Raw genomic sequence first — 16,738 nt, 5'->3', positions numbered from 1 at the left:
ATCCAGGAGTGTGCCACCATGCACTGCTCAGTCTTTTTTGTTGTCGCTGTTGAATCCTCAAGGTGATTCTAGACACCCTTCCATGTAACCCCAACACAAATTACACTACACGTAAATGGAATTAGCTTCTGTACATTACAAGTGGATTAAAATGTGAAAATAGTAATACAATGCATAAAAAACTATTTAATCAGAGAAGAAAAAGATAATTTATTCCAGCAATAGATCAGAATTAAATGTAACATTTAATGGAATGTGGTTTGCACACTCAGCACATTATAGACAGAAAGGTGCAAGACGTAATCAAAACATGTAGTGAATAATATTAAAAATATTATAGTAAAAGTCACATTACAGTAATCCCCCTCAGAACACCTCCGCTTACTAGGAATACACTCATCTTATGATTCTTGACAATTTCTGAAGCAGCTCTGGAAGTTTACTTTCATGAGTGTCTTTATTTTGTGTGATCAAAAATACAGTGAATGTTCCTGCTCAGTGTCCTCCAGTACAAACACAGGTTAATAAAACTTAGTGCATTCTCATCCACTTTATTCCCTAAGTCTGACACTGTGTGGCCTCTGCTATCCCCCAACCTCAAAATGACCATGAAAGGTAAACTTTCAAAGAGATTCAGAACTTGAGGTGGCCGTGATGATGCAACTAAAGACACTCAGGAAAGAGGATTTTCAGAGCTGCTTCAGAAGGTGGCAAGATGTTTGTTAGCACACTGGCTTTCCCTCCCAAAAATAGCCTGCCTCAATGTGTCGCCTACTTATCTATTCAGTCATAATATCTTTCTCTTATGAATTTTAGTGAACTCTATGTAGCACAGCTATCGTCTCTTTGTGTTTCAAAGTTGGGACGACAACACAAGCACCTGGGAAAATGTGTAACCTTGTTAGCAACCAGAGCAATTAAAATTAAGCCATCTTAACCTAGCATTAGTGGTGCCTGCCTGGAATCCCAGCATTCCAGGAGCCCAAGGCAGGAGGATCACAAGTTTGAGCCCAGTCTGAACAATTCAGTGAGACTGTCTCAAAATAAAAATTAAAAAAAAGAGCTGGGGATGTAGTCTGATGTGAAGGTCTTGCGTTCATTCCCAGGTACTGAAAAAAGGAGCCTTGACCTATTTAATATTTATTAAACCAGTGAAAGACGCTTCCACCTCAAACACACCCATAACAGGCGCTTTGTCATAGTTGGAGAGTGGGTTGTGTCATTTCAAGTGGAGACACAAACTTGATTGGTCTCAGAAGTGATGTAAATAGAATCACTCTTTAAAAGAGCAGTGTGCTAGAAGTGCCTGAGGATATTTTGTCTTTCTGCCCTATTCAGCTTTGGAAAGAAAAAAATTAATCCTTTGATGATGTTCTGTTCAGCATTGTTCAATAATGAAAACTTGAAAGTAACCTATCTACTCAGTAATATGGGAACTGTTGAGTAAATTGTAGGGCATCTATATTATTTTACACAGCTATTAAATTTGACTATGAAAGCAGTGTGGAAATATGGGAAAATATCACCCAAAATATCACCCATCTTCCATCACCCAAGAGATGGAAGAAGAGGAAAGGAAAGATGAGGGCAGAAGTGGAAAAAAAATTAAGATGCGTTACATACAGGCACCACCTCTTCCTGAGGAATGCAATCCTTATGCACTGCAAATTGTACTAATAAAACATAAAAATTGAGAAAAATAGTGTAGGTTATTCATTAGTACCAACCTTGCAGAATTATTGATTGCAAAAATACCCACATGCAGACCACTATAAAGTGAGAGTCAATGAATTAGTTCTTACTGTTGTTTTTAAGAGAATAACTTCATCATTAACACTGACAAACCTTCAATAATATAAGTGTTTGGTCTAAATTTTCAGACCGTATGCTTTATTTTTATTTTGTAATATAATGAATACTTTATTTTAGCAATGTTGCTAATTGTTTACATCCATACTAAGGATCCACAGAAATAATCAGCAAAGGTTGAAATTGTAAAAGGTAAAGTTTTCATGTTTCCTTCCACAATTCTCACCAACTGGCTCACACAAGGTCACATTTTGAGAATTTTAGAATGTTGGATTTCATTTTTCAGTTAGAAGTGTTATCAGTCATACCCAACACCAGAGCTAGGTCACTAGCACATGTTATGTGTTCATTCAATCAGTAGTTTTTAAATTTACTACCATAGTGCAGATCAAAAACTAAAGTGGGGCTCTGCACAGACAGATTAACAAAGCCAAGTAATAAAAACAAAGCAAAAAACTTCTGGAGTCTTCCCTTAAGATATGCTCCTGCTGGATCAATAGGAGAAGTGCCACCAGACCAGTACCGAATGACATTAGTTCTCAAGGTCATTTATCACTCAGTGGGAAGGGCAATCCCAAGGACACATGACAATGATGGCTCAGGACTGAAAAATTCTACAATAGTATTGGCATAAATACAACAATGTAAGCATGGATCTAAATTATTACCGTTTCAGTGGATTATAGCACCATTTAAAACAGTTTAAAATTATTGTTACTAAAGCATTGATGGATATTTTGGCCATAGGGAAAGGCTATATTTAGTAATGTGAAGAGCAGTGGGAGTCCCTCAGGGAAAAGATAATAACTAATATTTACATCATTGTGTGTTTTCTTCAGCAAAGCGGTATACAGTGAGTTAAATCTGTCATTCCACACCTTCAGTGTGTCAGGGGACACGTGTTGGTTATGCACCTACATTACCTGTGCTCCCGTGAGTCCGCCCTTCTTGGCTGTCGTCCCAAACATAAGAGCTTCCCCACCCACAGCAGGGAAACTGACCTGATGTCAGGACAGTCACCTGAGGGCCTCGTGGAGGATGACATCTGTGTCACATGTAGATCTTATTTATTACAATGTACAACAGAAAGAATGCTTGTGTGCACTAAGTTCGAATGTATTTTTGCAATCTATACAAAGAGCTAATGATCTGAGGCTAAAAAATAACAGAAGACGGGGTTTACTTATGGAGATAAATTGCTCCTAATCTCTTGGATGTTCATCTTTATGCTGCTTCACTCTGACACACTCCCCTCAGTCATCGTCATTTTATTATTTATGGCGTCCAGCTCAGATACGCTGCTAGCAGCTCGGGTGTACTTGGCTCGTCACTACTTCCAAAGCTGTTGGGAATTCTTCTTTCAGAAGGTTAGAGAACTTAAAGCTTCACTTAGTACTTAAAACAGCTAAATGCATTTTGCAGCAAAATTCTACAAAACTACAGTATGTCTAGACTTGCTGGTACAAGTATTTATGAGAAAGTGTTATACTACAGGGAAAAGATGAAGGGATACTATAAAAAGTCATCATGGTTTGTGAGTAGACTTATTTTCATGACTTTCACTTTAATTGGTATATTCTTTGCCCTTGCCCAGCTACATTTAGGTAAATTTTTAAGAATAATAATTATCAAGTCTATCCAACCACAAATAGAAAAGCTAAATGAGAGACCCAGAAGTGCACATCCTCCGGGAATGACCCAAAGAAACTGGTAAATTTATAATAAAGAATAAACGGGCAACAATAGCCTCCCGACACACTCAACCCCAGACCAAGGTGGCTGACCATTCGCACTCACAGATATACTCTCCAGCAAATTCTCAAGTTGTTCAAAAGTCCTGCTCCAGACTTAAAATTGTGTTCAACAGAACCAGCTCTACTGCACTATTTTCAAAAGGATATAATTAGTTATTCTTACACTTATCTAGATAAAGATGGTACATATGAAAAATAATAGGCTGTCAATTCCCTAAAGGGTTACCAGGATGAACTCAACTAAAGAATGTTCTTAACACAATGATAGTTTATTTTTTTCTTTTAATATTTATGCTATTTGGGGATTGCTGATGACATGAAAGCATATGCTTAACCTGAAAAATTGGTGTAGTCATATTTTATTTCTATTTTTACATCCTGAATCACTGCTATGAAGTACTTAGCACTTTAAAAATGTCATGACCACAAACAAATTTACACAGTAGAATAACAAAGAAAAATCTCTCCAAAAAATAGTTTCCTGGGATACTCTTCAAAATCATTGATTGGTGAACATTTACTGAGGGGTAGAGGGAAGGGGAAAGAGGAACAGGAGAAAAAGGTGGTAGAAGAGAAGAAAAAAGTCAAACAAACAGGAAAAGCCTACAGTGGTTCCATTTGATCAACCAACACGAGCTAAGAGTACAAAAAACATAGAAGGCATGCAACCTATTAAAGTCTAATGACTGTACATATACATAACTTAGCTAACTCCCTCAATACATGCATAGGTACATATATATGCATATACATGCATTTAAGAACAATATACATGTGTATAGTCCTTAACCCCTTTTGATATACATTCCCTAGAATATAGCAGATAGCAAAACATAATAATAATATAAACGCTTGCAAAATTGCACTATCCAAAGTCAGCAAATTCTTGGCCCATGAGGCCCCCAAAGAACTGGAGTGCACCAGGGAACGGCAGCTCAGGAACAGTGCCCTTCAGGACCAGAGGCATGGTAACAGTTAGGCTGCCGTCTCTGTTTATCCCGAAGCTGGGTAACCGCTATGCTGACTTCTCCCTAGTATTACGTGACCTCTCGCCAAACCACACACTCAAGCGGACAGTCTCAAGCGCAGAAGTAGTCTCACTGCAGATGCCGTTGTGGTCCTTTCTTTTGAGAGTGATTTCTTTTGAAAGATTTGCCTCGCAGTACAAAGGCCACAAGGGATTAAGCTTCAGTGTTGTCAGGGTGCAGCAAGGACGGTAAGAGTGCGAAGCTGCTCAGTGTATCAAACTGCGCAGGGACAAGGACGGTGTGCTGAAGGCACTTTACCAGGAAACCAGCCCCTTCTCACACGCAAGGAAAAGTGCTTCTAGGAGGCAACGACCCCTCCCCCTGCTCAGTTACCTGAGAAGACAACTGGAGTCTGAAGCTTCAAGCTGATGTGATAGCATTTAGAGCAAGGGACAGAAGCAGACCCAGGCATTCTATCAGGAAAGTCAGTACAAATGAGAGTTGGAGGCTCGGGAGCTTTGCCAGTGCCCCTGGACTCTGAGGCTCGTGAAGTCTCCTCTACGGCAATGAGAGAAAGCACTCATCCCAAACTGAAGCCAAGAAGAGCCCAAAGGGACATGTCTAAGAGGACAGTCATGGCGTGCTTGGGACAGCAGGGCATGTCAGAGGGAGAAGATTCGAGAGAGAACAGATGCCTGGGTATGAGCACAAAAACCACCCAGAAGTAGCTGTGACACACACAGACCCTAGAGACAGTGGCCAAGCCTGCACAGGGCAGCCCGAGCTCTCACCAAAGACTTCAGCACTTGGCATCCACAGCAAGAAAACACGAAGAATGCTTCTCTTCTGGCCAGAAGGTTGTCCTTGATGTGGCAGGGATGACCGCTGAGGGTATGACATTTTCACTCTTGAGCACATGGCCTTTTCAAATCCTGGTGAACTCCAGCCCTTCGGTGGCATTGTGAAGAATGCCAGTTGCCTCCGCCACGCCACAGGTGCTCGTGGACTCCAGAGTGAACTGCTGGCGCTTTCACGAACTTTCCCTCTGCCTGGGGCAATGATGACCAAGGATGGCTCTTCAGACCAGGGTCCTTAGCATACTCTTCTCCATCGAAACTAAAGCGAACCCAAGGGAAGCATCTGACAGGAGTTAGATGTTAGTCGGGTGGGGGATTTAGCTCAGCAGCACAGTGCTTGCCTGGCAAGCACAAGGTTGTGAGTTTGATTCCTGATACCAGAAAAAAAAAAACAAAAGAAACAAGAAAAAAAGCTGTAAGCTCAGGGCTGGGGATTTAGCACAGCAGCACAACACCTGCCTGGTAAGTGCAAGGTTGTGAGTTTGATTCCCGGTACCAGAAGAAAAAAACAAAACTGTAAGCTTTCGTGTGAAAAGTATAATTTTGGAAATGTGACTCTACCACCATCCATTTGACAGTTTCAAGGTCAGTTAATGAGCACATAAGTGATGTTAACAAGTGTGACTTATATAATGAAGTGTGCCAACAATTGGAAAATCTGTAAAGCTCAGGAAACAAACATTTTCCAAGTGACCAATATGTAAAGCTACAAGATCATTCATAAGGAGATTGTTCAAACTCCAAGGGGCATCAATTGATTTCACTGTAATAGATTATGGAAACTCATTCTACATTTCCAGATCGTTCAATGTAACCAATATGTAAGAAATAACCTATTCCTATGTTTTGATTAATATCAAAAATTACAATTTATTATTTTCTGAAAAGTAATTTAAATAGTCCTTTTTCCTTATTAAATTTAAACACTTTAACCCTAAAAGGAATACAATAGTTTAAATATAGAAGCTGTTCAATAGTAATTTCACAGTCTTTTCTGCTTTACTATACAATATGGTCATAAATCCTGTGTAAACAATCTCTTTAAGGTCCCCAGTAATTTCCAATACTATAAGAATGTCCTTAAAATAAAAATATTGGAGAATCACTGATATCTTTTAGAAGAACCTTGTCTAATTAATTGGCACTAAGTTACTTGAACCAACGAGAGTGTCCTGCATATCATAGGCAGTCAATAAGAGGTAATTATAGGATTTAAATATGCTTTCAGGCTTATCTGACTAGGAAATTGTTCATAACAAGATGTTGATAAAAGCTAAATGCCCACTTGCATATATCTGTGAACATTCATAGTACAGCAGTGATTTCAGTTAATCTCTCTTTTGCCATCTTTCTTATTGTGATATATTTCACATCACATAAAATTCTCCATTTACAAGAACATATTTTAGTGATTTGTGGATGTATTTGTTATGTTCTGAAATCATCATGACAAATTAATTCAGTTTGATCACCCAAGAAACAGAGCTTTTTACACGCCAGTGGTGAACTCAGATCCTCTGCTCACCCGGATGGCAGCAGCCACTGATCCCTTTTACGTGGTGGAGGATTTGATATTGAGGTATTTTGTAGAAATGGGATCACACCCTGTGTGGCCTGATGTATCTGGCTTCTTTCACTTGGCGTAATATGGTGAGGCTTTGCCCTTGTTGCAGCATCTGACAGAGCTCTGTCCCTTTTTCTAGTGGGCCATTTCACTGTAGGGAGTTAATGGATGTCTGGCCCCTTTCTACCTGTGTAAGTTCTGCTACAAATAGTTGTGTAGATTTGTGTGAAAGGATGTCTGGCTTCCTTCCTAGAGGCATTAACTAGTTGTGGAATAACTAGGACATGGATTCTTTGTCTAAGTTTTACTCTTTGTTAGCGCCATGCATGTTTGTGATACATAAAGGTTACACGGAGATGGTGCACGTGCACATAACACATCTCAGTTCCTCTTTCCTCCTTCCCTTCTCTCCCTCCTCACTCCCTCCACTTTCACTCACCCATTTGCAAAAGATCTGTCTCCTGGTATCTTATTATCTTTTATTTTGCTCTTTTTTCATACTTTGAATTTCTCATATAAGAGAAACCATGTGATATTTAAACTTGTGGGTCTAATTTATTTGCCTTAATATTATGGTTTCAAAGCACATGTATTTACCTACAAATAACTAAAGTTTGTCCTTCTATCTTGGTTAATTTTCTCTCACTGCTGAGACAAAAATACCTGACACCCACAGTTAAGGAAGGAAAGGTTTATTTAACTCACAGTTTGTGGAGGTTTAAGTCCATATGAGGCTGGCTCCAAGGCAGAATGGCACATGGCAGAGGGCAGAGGGCAACAGTTCATGATGGTGGAAAACAGCAAAAGCAGCAAGAGAAAAGGGAGGAGCAGAAAGAGCAAGCCTCTTGCCCTCACTTATATTGTGTGCAGGCTGCCCACTGCAGGGAGGGGGTAACACTCACACCCATAATCCCATTGGATCATGAATCAATCAAAAACTCTATAAGCCATCCCAAGACTCCATGAGGCTTTGGGAGGACATCTCAACACAAACCATAACACCTGCTTTATGCCAGAGTAGTGCTCCAATGTGTGTAAATACCACATCTATTTTATCCATTCCTCTGTTGATGGACACACAGGCTGCTTCCCAGATTTATCTATTAGGAACTGCCAAATGTATCTTTTAATTGGTTGTACAATATCATCTTTTCTCTAGCAGTGTATGAGGGTCCCACATACTCTGGATCCTTATAATTTTTTTGTTTTTCTATTTAGTATTATGTTTTCATTAGAGCCATCCTTGTAGGTGTGAAGTATCTCACTATAGTGTGGATTTTTATTCTGTAATTCCTAATGACAAGCATCTTGTGAAGTGTTTGTTAGTTGTTTCTTTTCTTCTTGAGGGACCAGCTTATTCATACATTTGGTCATATTTTAATTGGATTATCTTTGTACTGCTGAGTTCCAGTATTTTCTCATATATTCTAGATAATAAAATTCTTGTTAAATTCATTTATAAATATTTTCTCCTAATCTCTAAGTGGCTTTTCACTTTTTGAGATAGTATTCAGGTGCATAAAGCTATTTAATTTGGTTGAGATCTAATTGATCTGTTCTCTTTTGGCTACTTTTGCTTTGGCCTAACTCAAAGTTACACTGATTTTCACCTACGTTTTCTAATGGGTATTTTATATTTTGTCACCTTCAAATTTATATCTCTGATCTAGCTTGAGCTGACTTTGGTATGTTGTATGAAGTCGGTGCTCATAATCCCTCTTTTGAAGCTGGATAAACACTTTATATGCCAAGCTTCTCACTTTTACTGCTTGAATTCTATTGCTCCTGCTCTGGTGTGAAGGCAGCTACAGCAGTGCTGTGTGGTGGTTGCTTTTGTCCCACTTTCCTTCTCCTTTTACAGACTCCGTCCTCCTGGTGTGGTTGGTTATCCAAGGGATTTCTCGACTTGAGACAATGGGGTCTTATTCAGGTAGCCTGTCCCAAAGGAAAACTTGTGGAAAGTATGTACCAGCAGCAAACATGAGAATAAAATACGTTGAAATCCTAGATTTTCCAGAATTATGAGAATTTGGTTGTGAATCATTCTCACATTGAGACGATCAGAAAAAGTGTCACCCTCTGGCCCATCCTGCAGCTGCACGAGTCAACCTCTTGGCCCCTGTACCAAAGTCTCATTTAGGACGTGCCAGAGACTTGTAGATGTACAGAGGTAAAGCTGGATAGGAAGAATATCTTCTAATATCCTACAGCAGAGTTGGTTAACAGTGGTTGAAAATATATATTCAAGAGTATATATCTCAAAACAGCTGCTAATATTTTGACTAATGTCAACACAAGGAAATGGCATACACTTGAGTTGAAGAATATACCAGTTACTGATCTGATCATTACACATTGTACAGCTCTCCTGAAATGTCACATTGTATACAGATGAGTATAAATGTTATGTGTCAGTTAAATTTTTAAAAAATTGAAAACCTTAAAGAACCAAATTCTAAATTTGGATTCACAGTTCTTAAAAATTACTCCTATTATAAAATGATAGTAAGAATAAAGTAATAGTATACAAGCAAAGCAACAGATGCGACCTACAGAAGTATACTTTTAAGCTTTACTTTAATTAGTACACACTGGCAGTATATAATGATTACGTTCATCATGGGGAGCTGGTGCACGGGCATGATGCATCTTAACTGTTTTTACTTCTTCTCCTCTCGCCTGCTAGCCCTCTGGCGCTGTCTGACCCACCACTTCACGCTCTAAATGTGCCAAGTATAGGGTAGCACTAGGAGCTCTGTACAAAAGAAAATGGTTAAATCATGTTGACAAAGACATTTTTGCCTTTGGCGGGGGCAGTAAAAATAATAAAGCAGATCTGCTATTACATCTGTTTAAATTTGAATCTGAAAGCAAAGGAGAAAGTAGAATTTTAAAGTGGTGAAGTGAGCTCTGAGCTCACCTTGTCATGAAGAGAGAACCACAGAGGTACCGCGGATTATACCCGGCCCAGTGCTGCTGTGGGGATGCGGTGCCAGAGGACGACAGTGGGGGACAAGAGTGAGAGGAAGGGTAGGTGTCATGCTCACCCCCACATAACGTGCTCTCCCGGTACCATCCGGATGGGACTTATGAGCCCCACGGAGTTTTCTGTGCCTCCCCCAGCCACTTTATGCATGGAATATTAAGAAACACCATCACAAGGCTCTTGTCTAAGAAGAAAGGCAAGAGAAGCAGCTTCAGTTTCTTTGGAAACGCACTGTTCAACTGAGTCTCATTTTTGCAAGATTGCAGATTTCTTTTGAACCAAAAATTATAGTTTCTAAAAATGGCTCTGCATCTAAATTGTGCATATGATTTTTGTATCATGTAATATTTTGAAAGACTAAAAAGAGTGGAATAAAATTTCTAGATTCAAAACTCCTTGGCCTTTATGAGGGCAGTTTGGTCATACGTTTTCTCATTCAACAAATAACTATGGACTACTTAGTATTTGGGCACATTTTAAATTTTATAATATTTCACACACCAGGAACAAATACTGTTCATGTAGGCACTTGAAAGTATAAAGGATATCAGATTTATGAAGTATATGTAAAGCTATTTTTGGATTACTATGGATAATACAAAAAGAAAATACTAAAAATAATATTTAATAAACAAAGCATAATTAAACACCTTGTCTTTAACCCATGATGTATATTTTCAATTTTTAATGAAACAAAATCCAGTCAGTGTGCTTTCTAAAATAGGTACATAGATTTGCTTAAAGTTGCAACTGAATTTGGCACTTGAAGGTGATATTATGTCTAAAGGTCTGTAAAGTGTCGTTGTAAACAGGAGTGTAAAGGACTTCACCTTTTGCATGAAGTTTTCTTTCCTCAACAAGTAGAATTACTCTAAACTCATAAGTCAAGACTAATTCTAAAAAGGAAGTCTCATATTACAATTTACTTGGTAATCTTACACCGTGGAATGTCAATAATGAAGTCATTCCCCAGTGTAAACAGTGTTCTTTGCTTTCCACTCAGATAAACTGGCAGAGGCCAACTGCACAGTTCAAGAGCTGCAGTGGCTTTAATCTGTGGAGGCAGAATCATAAATACAGAAGATAGACCCTGTACCCATTTATAATGCACTTTACTCCATAACCTATGTCTTTATGCAAACCCTGACACATTTTTATGTGGGGGGATTTGTGTTATTTTATATTTTGTAAATAGATTGAAAATCTAACAGTAATTTTTTAGCACTCCATTTGAAATATGTGTATATAAACACATATCAGACATACACTCATCTTACACAGACACCATAATTTTAAGCTCTGACCCATGGAAGAAAAGAGTACACCACTTCCATAGCCAGTGGTATACTTGTACTGTAGCCCTCAGTTATGTCGGGTCGTGGGGAAAACTTTTGATGTGGTGTGTGTTTCAAAGTAAGGCTTCTACCTCTTCACTCTAAAGCTTCTACTTGAACACACAATTCAGATATTAATTTCTCAGTGTACACAAACCAGCAAAGCTCGGGGAGAAGAGGGTTTACACCAGAATGCAAATATGTTTGGTTAGAATGAGAAATAAATCTGCCAAGAACACGAGCTGCTTACACTGGTTGGTCAGTTCAGCTGCTCGGCATTTAAACATCTATTTGCTCTCCTTGATCTACACTTTAGTAAAACATCATTTATTTTGGCAGCCCACAATTAATCCATAGGTTATACAGATGTCAGAGTATCTGCTCTAACTCGCAATACTTCTGTAAGAGTAAAGGAAGATTAATCGTGCTAAAATATGAATAATCTTTTCAAATGAAGTAAGTTATTAAGCTAAGCAGGAAAAGAAGTAAAGGGATTTGTCTTATAGATTATAACTTAAGTATATTTCATGAAGACAGAATTATTTATCCCAATAAGGCATGCTCTTCTGTGAAGAATTTCTTGTATTTTATGACATTCAAGGTTATTTTTAATTATCAAGGTTTTATGTGGATGGTATTAAGATGAATTGCCACTTTCATTATTATAGCATTTCTGAATCTCCTCAAAAATATTTTCAGATTTTTTAATAATTTAGGATGTCGGTGACTTCAAATAAAATATGTATTTAAATATCTAGACACAGGTGATGGCTGAACCCCAAGTTTTCTCTTCTTTTTCAAGGTCCTCCGCTGAAAACCACTCCAACAATTACTGTCACTGTGGTGTATTTCTGCCTGCTCAGGACTTCAGTACCGTGTTTTCTGACCATCATACTTGACTTGCGCCATTTGGCGTTAATCATGCAAATACCTTTCTCCCTTCATTTCACCTTTAATGTTTAAGTTGAGGATTTCTCACCCACCTCTGTCTTTCTGGCCGTACTTCTCACCCTGTCCTTGCTCATGTTCACACTTTAGTGCTGGAAATCATGACGGTTCTAGTCTTCCGCTCCTTCCCTTCCCTACTTCCGGTCTTTTGCGCTCCTGCTGCCTTCTGCCTGCCTTGCTCTCTCCTTTCCTCCCCTTCATACCTCCCCTCCCCTCATCTGTCCTCCTCCATTCCACATGCATTCTTAGTCACCTCAAAGAGGACCACGAGTTAGGTGGCGCCCTGTGCTGTCTCAAAGCTTAGTGGCATCAGGCAAAGTCTCTTTCCAAACTGTCAACAACCACTGGACTCCCTCTGCAATCATCAGAAGTTCAACACCCTCAAAACCGCTTCCTTCCCAGCATCCCCACTTTCGGGGAAGGGAAGCACACTGTTCACCATAGCATGAGCTGTGGAACCTTGGAGTCACACCCGGGGGCAGCCAGACCTGCTGACATGTGCCTGCAACCCCAGCACCCTGAGGTCGCAACTCTGAGCCCAGCTGGGGCAACTGAGTGACTTAACAAGACCGTGTCTTGGTAAAACAAAACAAAACAAAAAAGAAACAGGTGTGTAGCTCAGTGTAGAGGTCCTGAGTTCACTCAGTAGAAAAGGAAAAACTAGTTCCCTTTCTTGTGTTCATTCCCTGCTTAGACCCTAAATGATTCCAGACCCACTGTGTACTGGCTTCCACATCTGATTCATTCCCCAAAGGATGTCAGAGTAAGTTTACTAGTGTATGCTTTTTTATTTAATTCTTCATTCTGAAATTTCCTCAAATTATATATATATACATCTCCTTCCAAGATATATATATATATCCTTCCATATATATATATATATATATATATATATATATATATATATATATATATATATATATCTCCTTCCAAGTCACCTAATCTCTTGCTGTGTTTCTTATTGAGTGGACCTCCCACTTCCATCCTCTTCCTTCTGGAGAGCTCTCAGTTCTCATCTGCAAAGACTGTACCGTTGTTCATCCTTTGAGATTAGCCTCCCGTGTTTAGGAACCTTGCCTGTTTCCCTAAGTAGAACTGACTGTTCCCTTTTCAGTGTCTCTATTGTTTCTCTAGTTTTGTCCCAGTGGTGTATTCCAATTACTTTATGCTTTAATATACAGATGAGTAAAAGTATGCTATACATAATTCTCTTTTTACAGGTCTAACTTAGCCTTGGCACATAGTAAATATGCAACAAAGATGTCAAAAATGAGCAATGATATCTTTTCTTGTTTTAAAATGTAGCTGTCACTTCCTTCCACTGTGTGCGCAGCAGCTCACTGGATGTGGAGCGGTGGATATCACTAAAGAGTCGCTTCTCTCTGGGAGCTCAGCGTGCACAGAGTCACAGGATCATGGGCAGACAACTCCAACAGAACACACCAGTCTGTCTGCAGTAACAGAGCTATGAATAAGGACTAGATGGAAGAGCATCACAGTAAAATTGACTTTAAATTGGGTAGGATGTAGACTGCAAAAGTGGCAAAGCAGTAATAAGACCAGAGGAAGGTTAAGACAAGCTTATGAAATGTCTTAAGAACCATTTATAGAATTTGAATTTTATTGTATATGAAGAGAATACATCAAAGACAGGATGAAGGGGGATGGACTAAGGAGTTCATGCACTTCTGACCAGTTCTGAAGTGTGCAGTAGTATGCACTGTGTGATACATGGTACGCCAAATGTTCTGAAGATATAAACAGTAACTAATAAAAAAAAAATCACTAGAACACCTTGAAATCTCTTCATAGAGAAAGACTTGCAATCAAAACACAGGGCACTGGGATGCTACAATGAGCACAAAAATGGTAGCATGGGATTCCCACCTTCTGCTGGGAACCATGCTCCCCAAGGGTGGCTGCCGGTAGCTCTTGTCCTGCCCTGAGTCTGCCTTCTGATTGTGGGGCATCTGCTCTGCCACTGAAAGCTGACATGCAGAGAACAAAGTCCTAGGGGAATCAATAGGCAAATTTATCTGGCATGACAATTCTCACTGAAGCTTTGACAAAATAAGAGGTTGAGTTTTGATGACGAGTGTGTCTCTTTTCTGGTAAAGGTACTCCATTCCGCAGACAGATTACTCTTCTATTATGGAGTGTCTCCAGAACATTTCCAAGGAGAAATTCTCCTTGCTCCTACAAACAGGGTCATCTTGAGAATCTGTCCATGCCTCTGACCCTCACAGGAAAAGGAGCACACAGGTGTCTGATTCATCCCTAGGGAGAGGTCCAGTGAAGGCTGTGAGCCAGGCCGTTACCAGGTTGCCCGAGGCTCCTCTTTCATCCCCCTTTTATGGAGCTGTTTCTTCTACTCTATGAGCCGCTCCTCATCCTGAGCACAGTGACTTGCTTACTTATACCAGGTGAGCACAGTTGGTTTCTTTTATTCACCTTCCAAGAACACAGATTGCTACAACAGTTAAGGCACCAATGAGTTTTGCTTGGTTTTCCCTTACCTATGTGTTGTAGCGTGATACGCACTGAGACAAAGCAGGGAGACTACAGAAATACGCAGTTCCCCTGTCAAGCATATTCAGCCGCACTGGGCGTAGTTGAGTTCAGGTGGGCCTCCTACAATTCCATATGGAAGGCTGGACATCCTTTCCAGAGCTGAATGTGCTGCAGTTTACCTTTCTTCACTTTTCTAATGTTATATGAGGCATCAATAAAAATATGGCACATGAATAAATATTCAAAAATTTTTTTTGTAAAAGCCTCAATGACTTTAATCCCTCATCACATGAAACTCACTTTTCCTGTCACCGCTGGCATGTTCTGAAAATGCATCTCTGTGAGGGGCATTAGTTGAGCTGTGCTGAATGCCATGAGGCCCCGATAGCACAGATGTTTCCGGTTCACAGTCATTACGGCTTTGCGGAACAGTCAGGAGTCACAGGATGCCAGAGCCGGTGAATAAGGAGGATGAGGACACACAGTCATGTTTTCGTTTTGACAAAAATTGCCATAGACATTTCGATCCATTAAGGACACAGAGGCAACTGTGAAAAGGCTAGAAAGAGGCCTTCCAGAACTGCTGCGGAAAGCGGCACGGACTATATCTTGATCACCCTGTGTGAGTACTTATCTGGTTGATCACTGAAACCTGATTATGTTCATTGCTTGAAACTCCTTTGAGTTGAAGAACTACATGCAGTGGCTGTAACCGTGTTCTTAGGGTGTCCTGGTGAGGAGTGCATTCAGGTGAGGCACCGTGTCACAGGTGCCAGTCTAGGATGGGCAGAGAAGAGGGCTGGGATTATGAGAGAAGTTATGACCAAGTGCCACAGCAATGAATAGAGAAAGACGTTACCTATTTTACAGCATGTTCCCTTAGAACTTTATCTTCTTCAGGCTTCTGTACCATTTGGTATGATTTTGAGTTAAGGACTGGGTATCTTGGGAGTGAGAACAGCACATCGAGTAGGTGAACAGATGAAGAATGTGGCAGTCTATGGCAATGCATCTAAGACATCATAAACTGTGCAGGGGAATGAGGAACTGGCGCCCCCAGAAACATTCAGCTAATAACATTATAATTTCAATCAAAAGAGTATTGAGCCAGGATAGGAAATGTTCCATTGGTCCTTTGATTTTGAGGGTGAACAAAATGCCCAGGAGGCAATGGCGGCTTTATGGGAACCCTCCCATCTACCTCTTCTCCTCTTTATTCCATATAAGACTGAAATGATACTAATGAGTGTGCCTCTGCGTTCAGACGGACTAGGAGCCCCGCAAAAGTACCGTTTCGGTCAATCGGGGTGTGTGCTGGTACATGTTCTCTTTAACCCGGCAGAGGATCCTAAGTCTGTAGTCCAGACAATACTTCAGTTTCTTATCCTCAGTAGAGGACATAAATCTTCCACTATCACAAAGGGATAATCCTGGATTTTAACACTCTAAAGGAAGAGAGATTTTTGGACACAGTATTCACGGAGAAAATAAATTTTTATATGTAGTCCAAAGCCTTTCCACGTCAGCCAAAACATGTCTTCTTGTTCTATATAATAAAATATAGAGTAAAAAGTTAAGCTGTACCATTCATGAAGTAACAGTATAATAAAGGCATAATTTTCCCCTATCTGGAATGGAAAAAAAAGTAACAACAGTTTCTCTAAAGTCTTCATTTCATATATATCCCAAGCCACATGTAAAATATATTCATCATAGCCATTGAGTATATGTTGTGCAAAGAATTTAATGCCTTCTCTGGTCAATTGTTAGGTAACAAAGTGCCAGAAAATGACTTAGCATCTTACTCTCAGAAATTTCATTCATAAAATAGGATAGTAAAAACTAGGCCACATATTCTGTGCTATGACTTAAGTAAGATAGTCTGCATTACACAGAACACAGCTACCTAAATTTTCATTGTTATGGATTCCAGAATGTGGGCATTTATAATGAGAGCAAGAAACATTTCCCTACAATTTACCGGAATTTCCCAGACTGATGGTTTGA

Source organism: Chinchilla lanigera, unplaced genomic scaffold (genome assembly GCF_000276665.1).
Source record: "Chinchilla lanigera isolate Chin_1 unplaced genomic scaffold, ChiLan1.0 scaffold00003, whole genome shotgun sequence".
Classification (NCBI taxonomy): domain Eukaryota; kingdom Metazoa; phylum Chordata; class Mammalia; order Rodentia; family Chinchillidae; genus Chinchilla; species Chinchilla lanigera.
The sequence above is the reverse complement of the archived record's forward strand: the minus strand, read 5'-3'. Positions refer to the sequence as shown.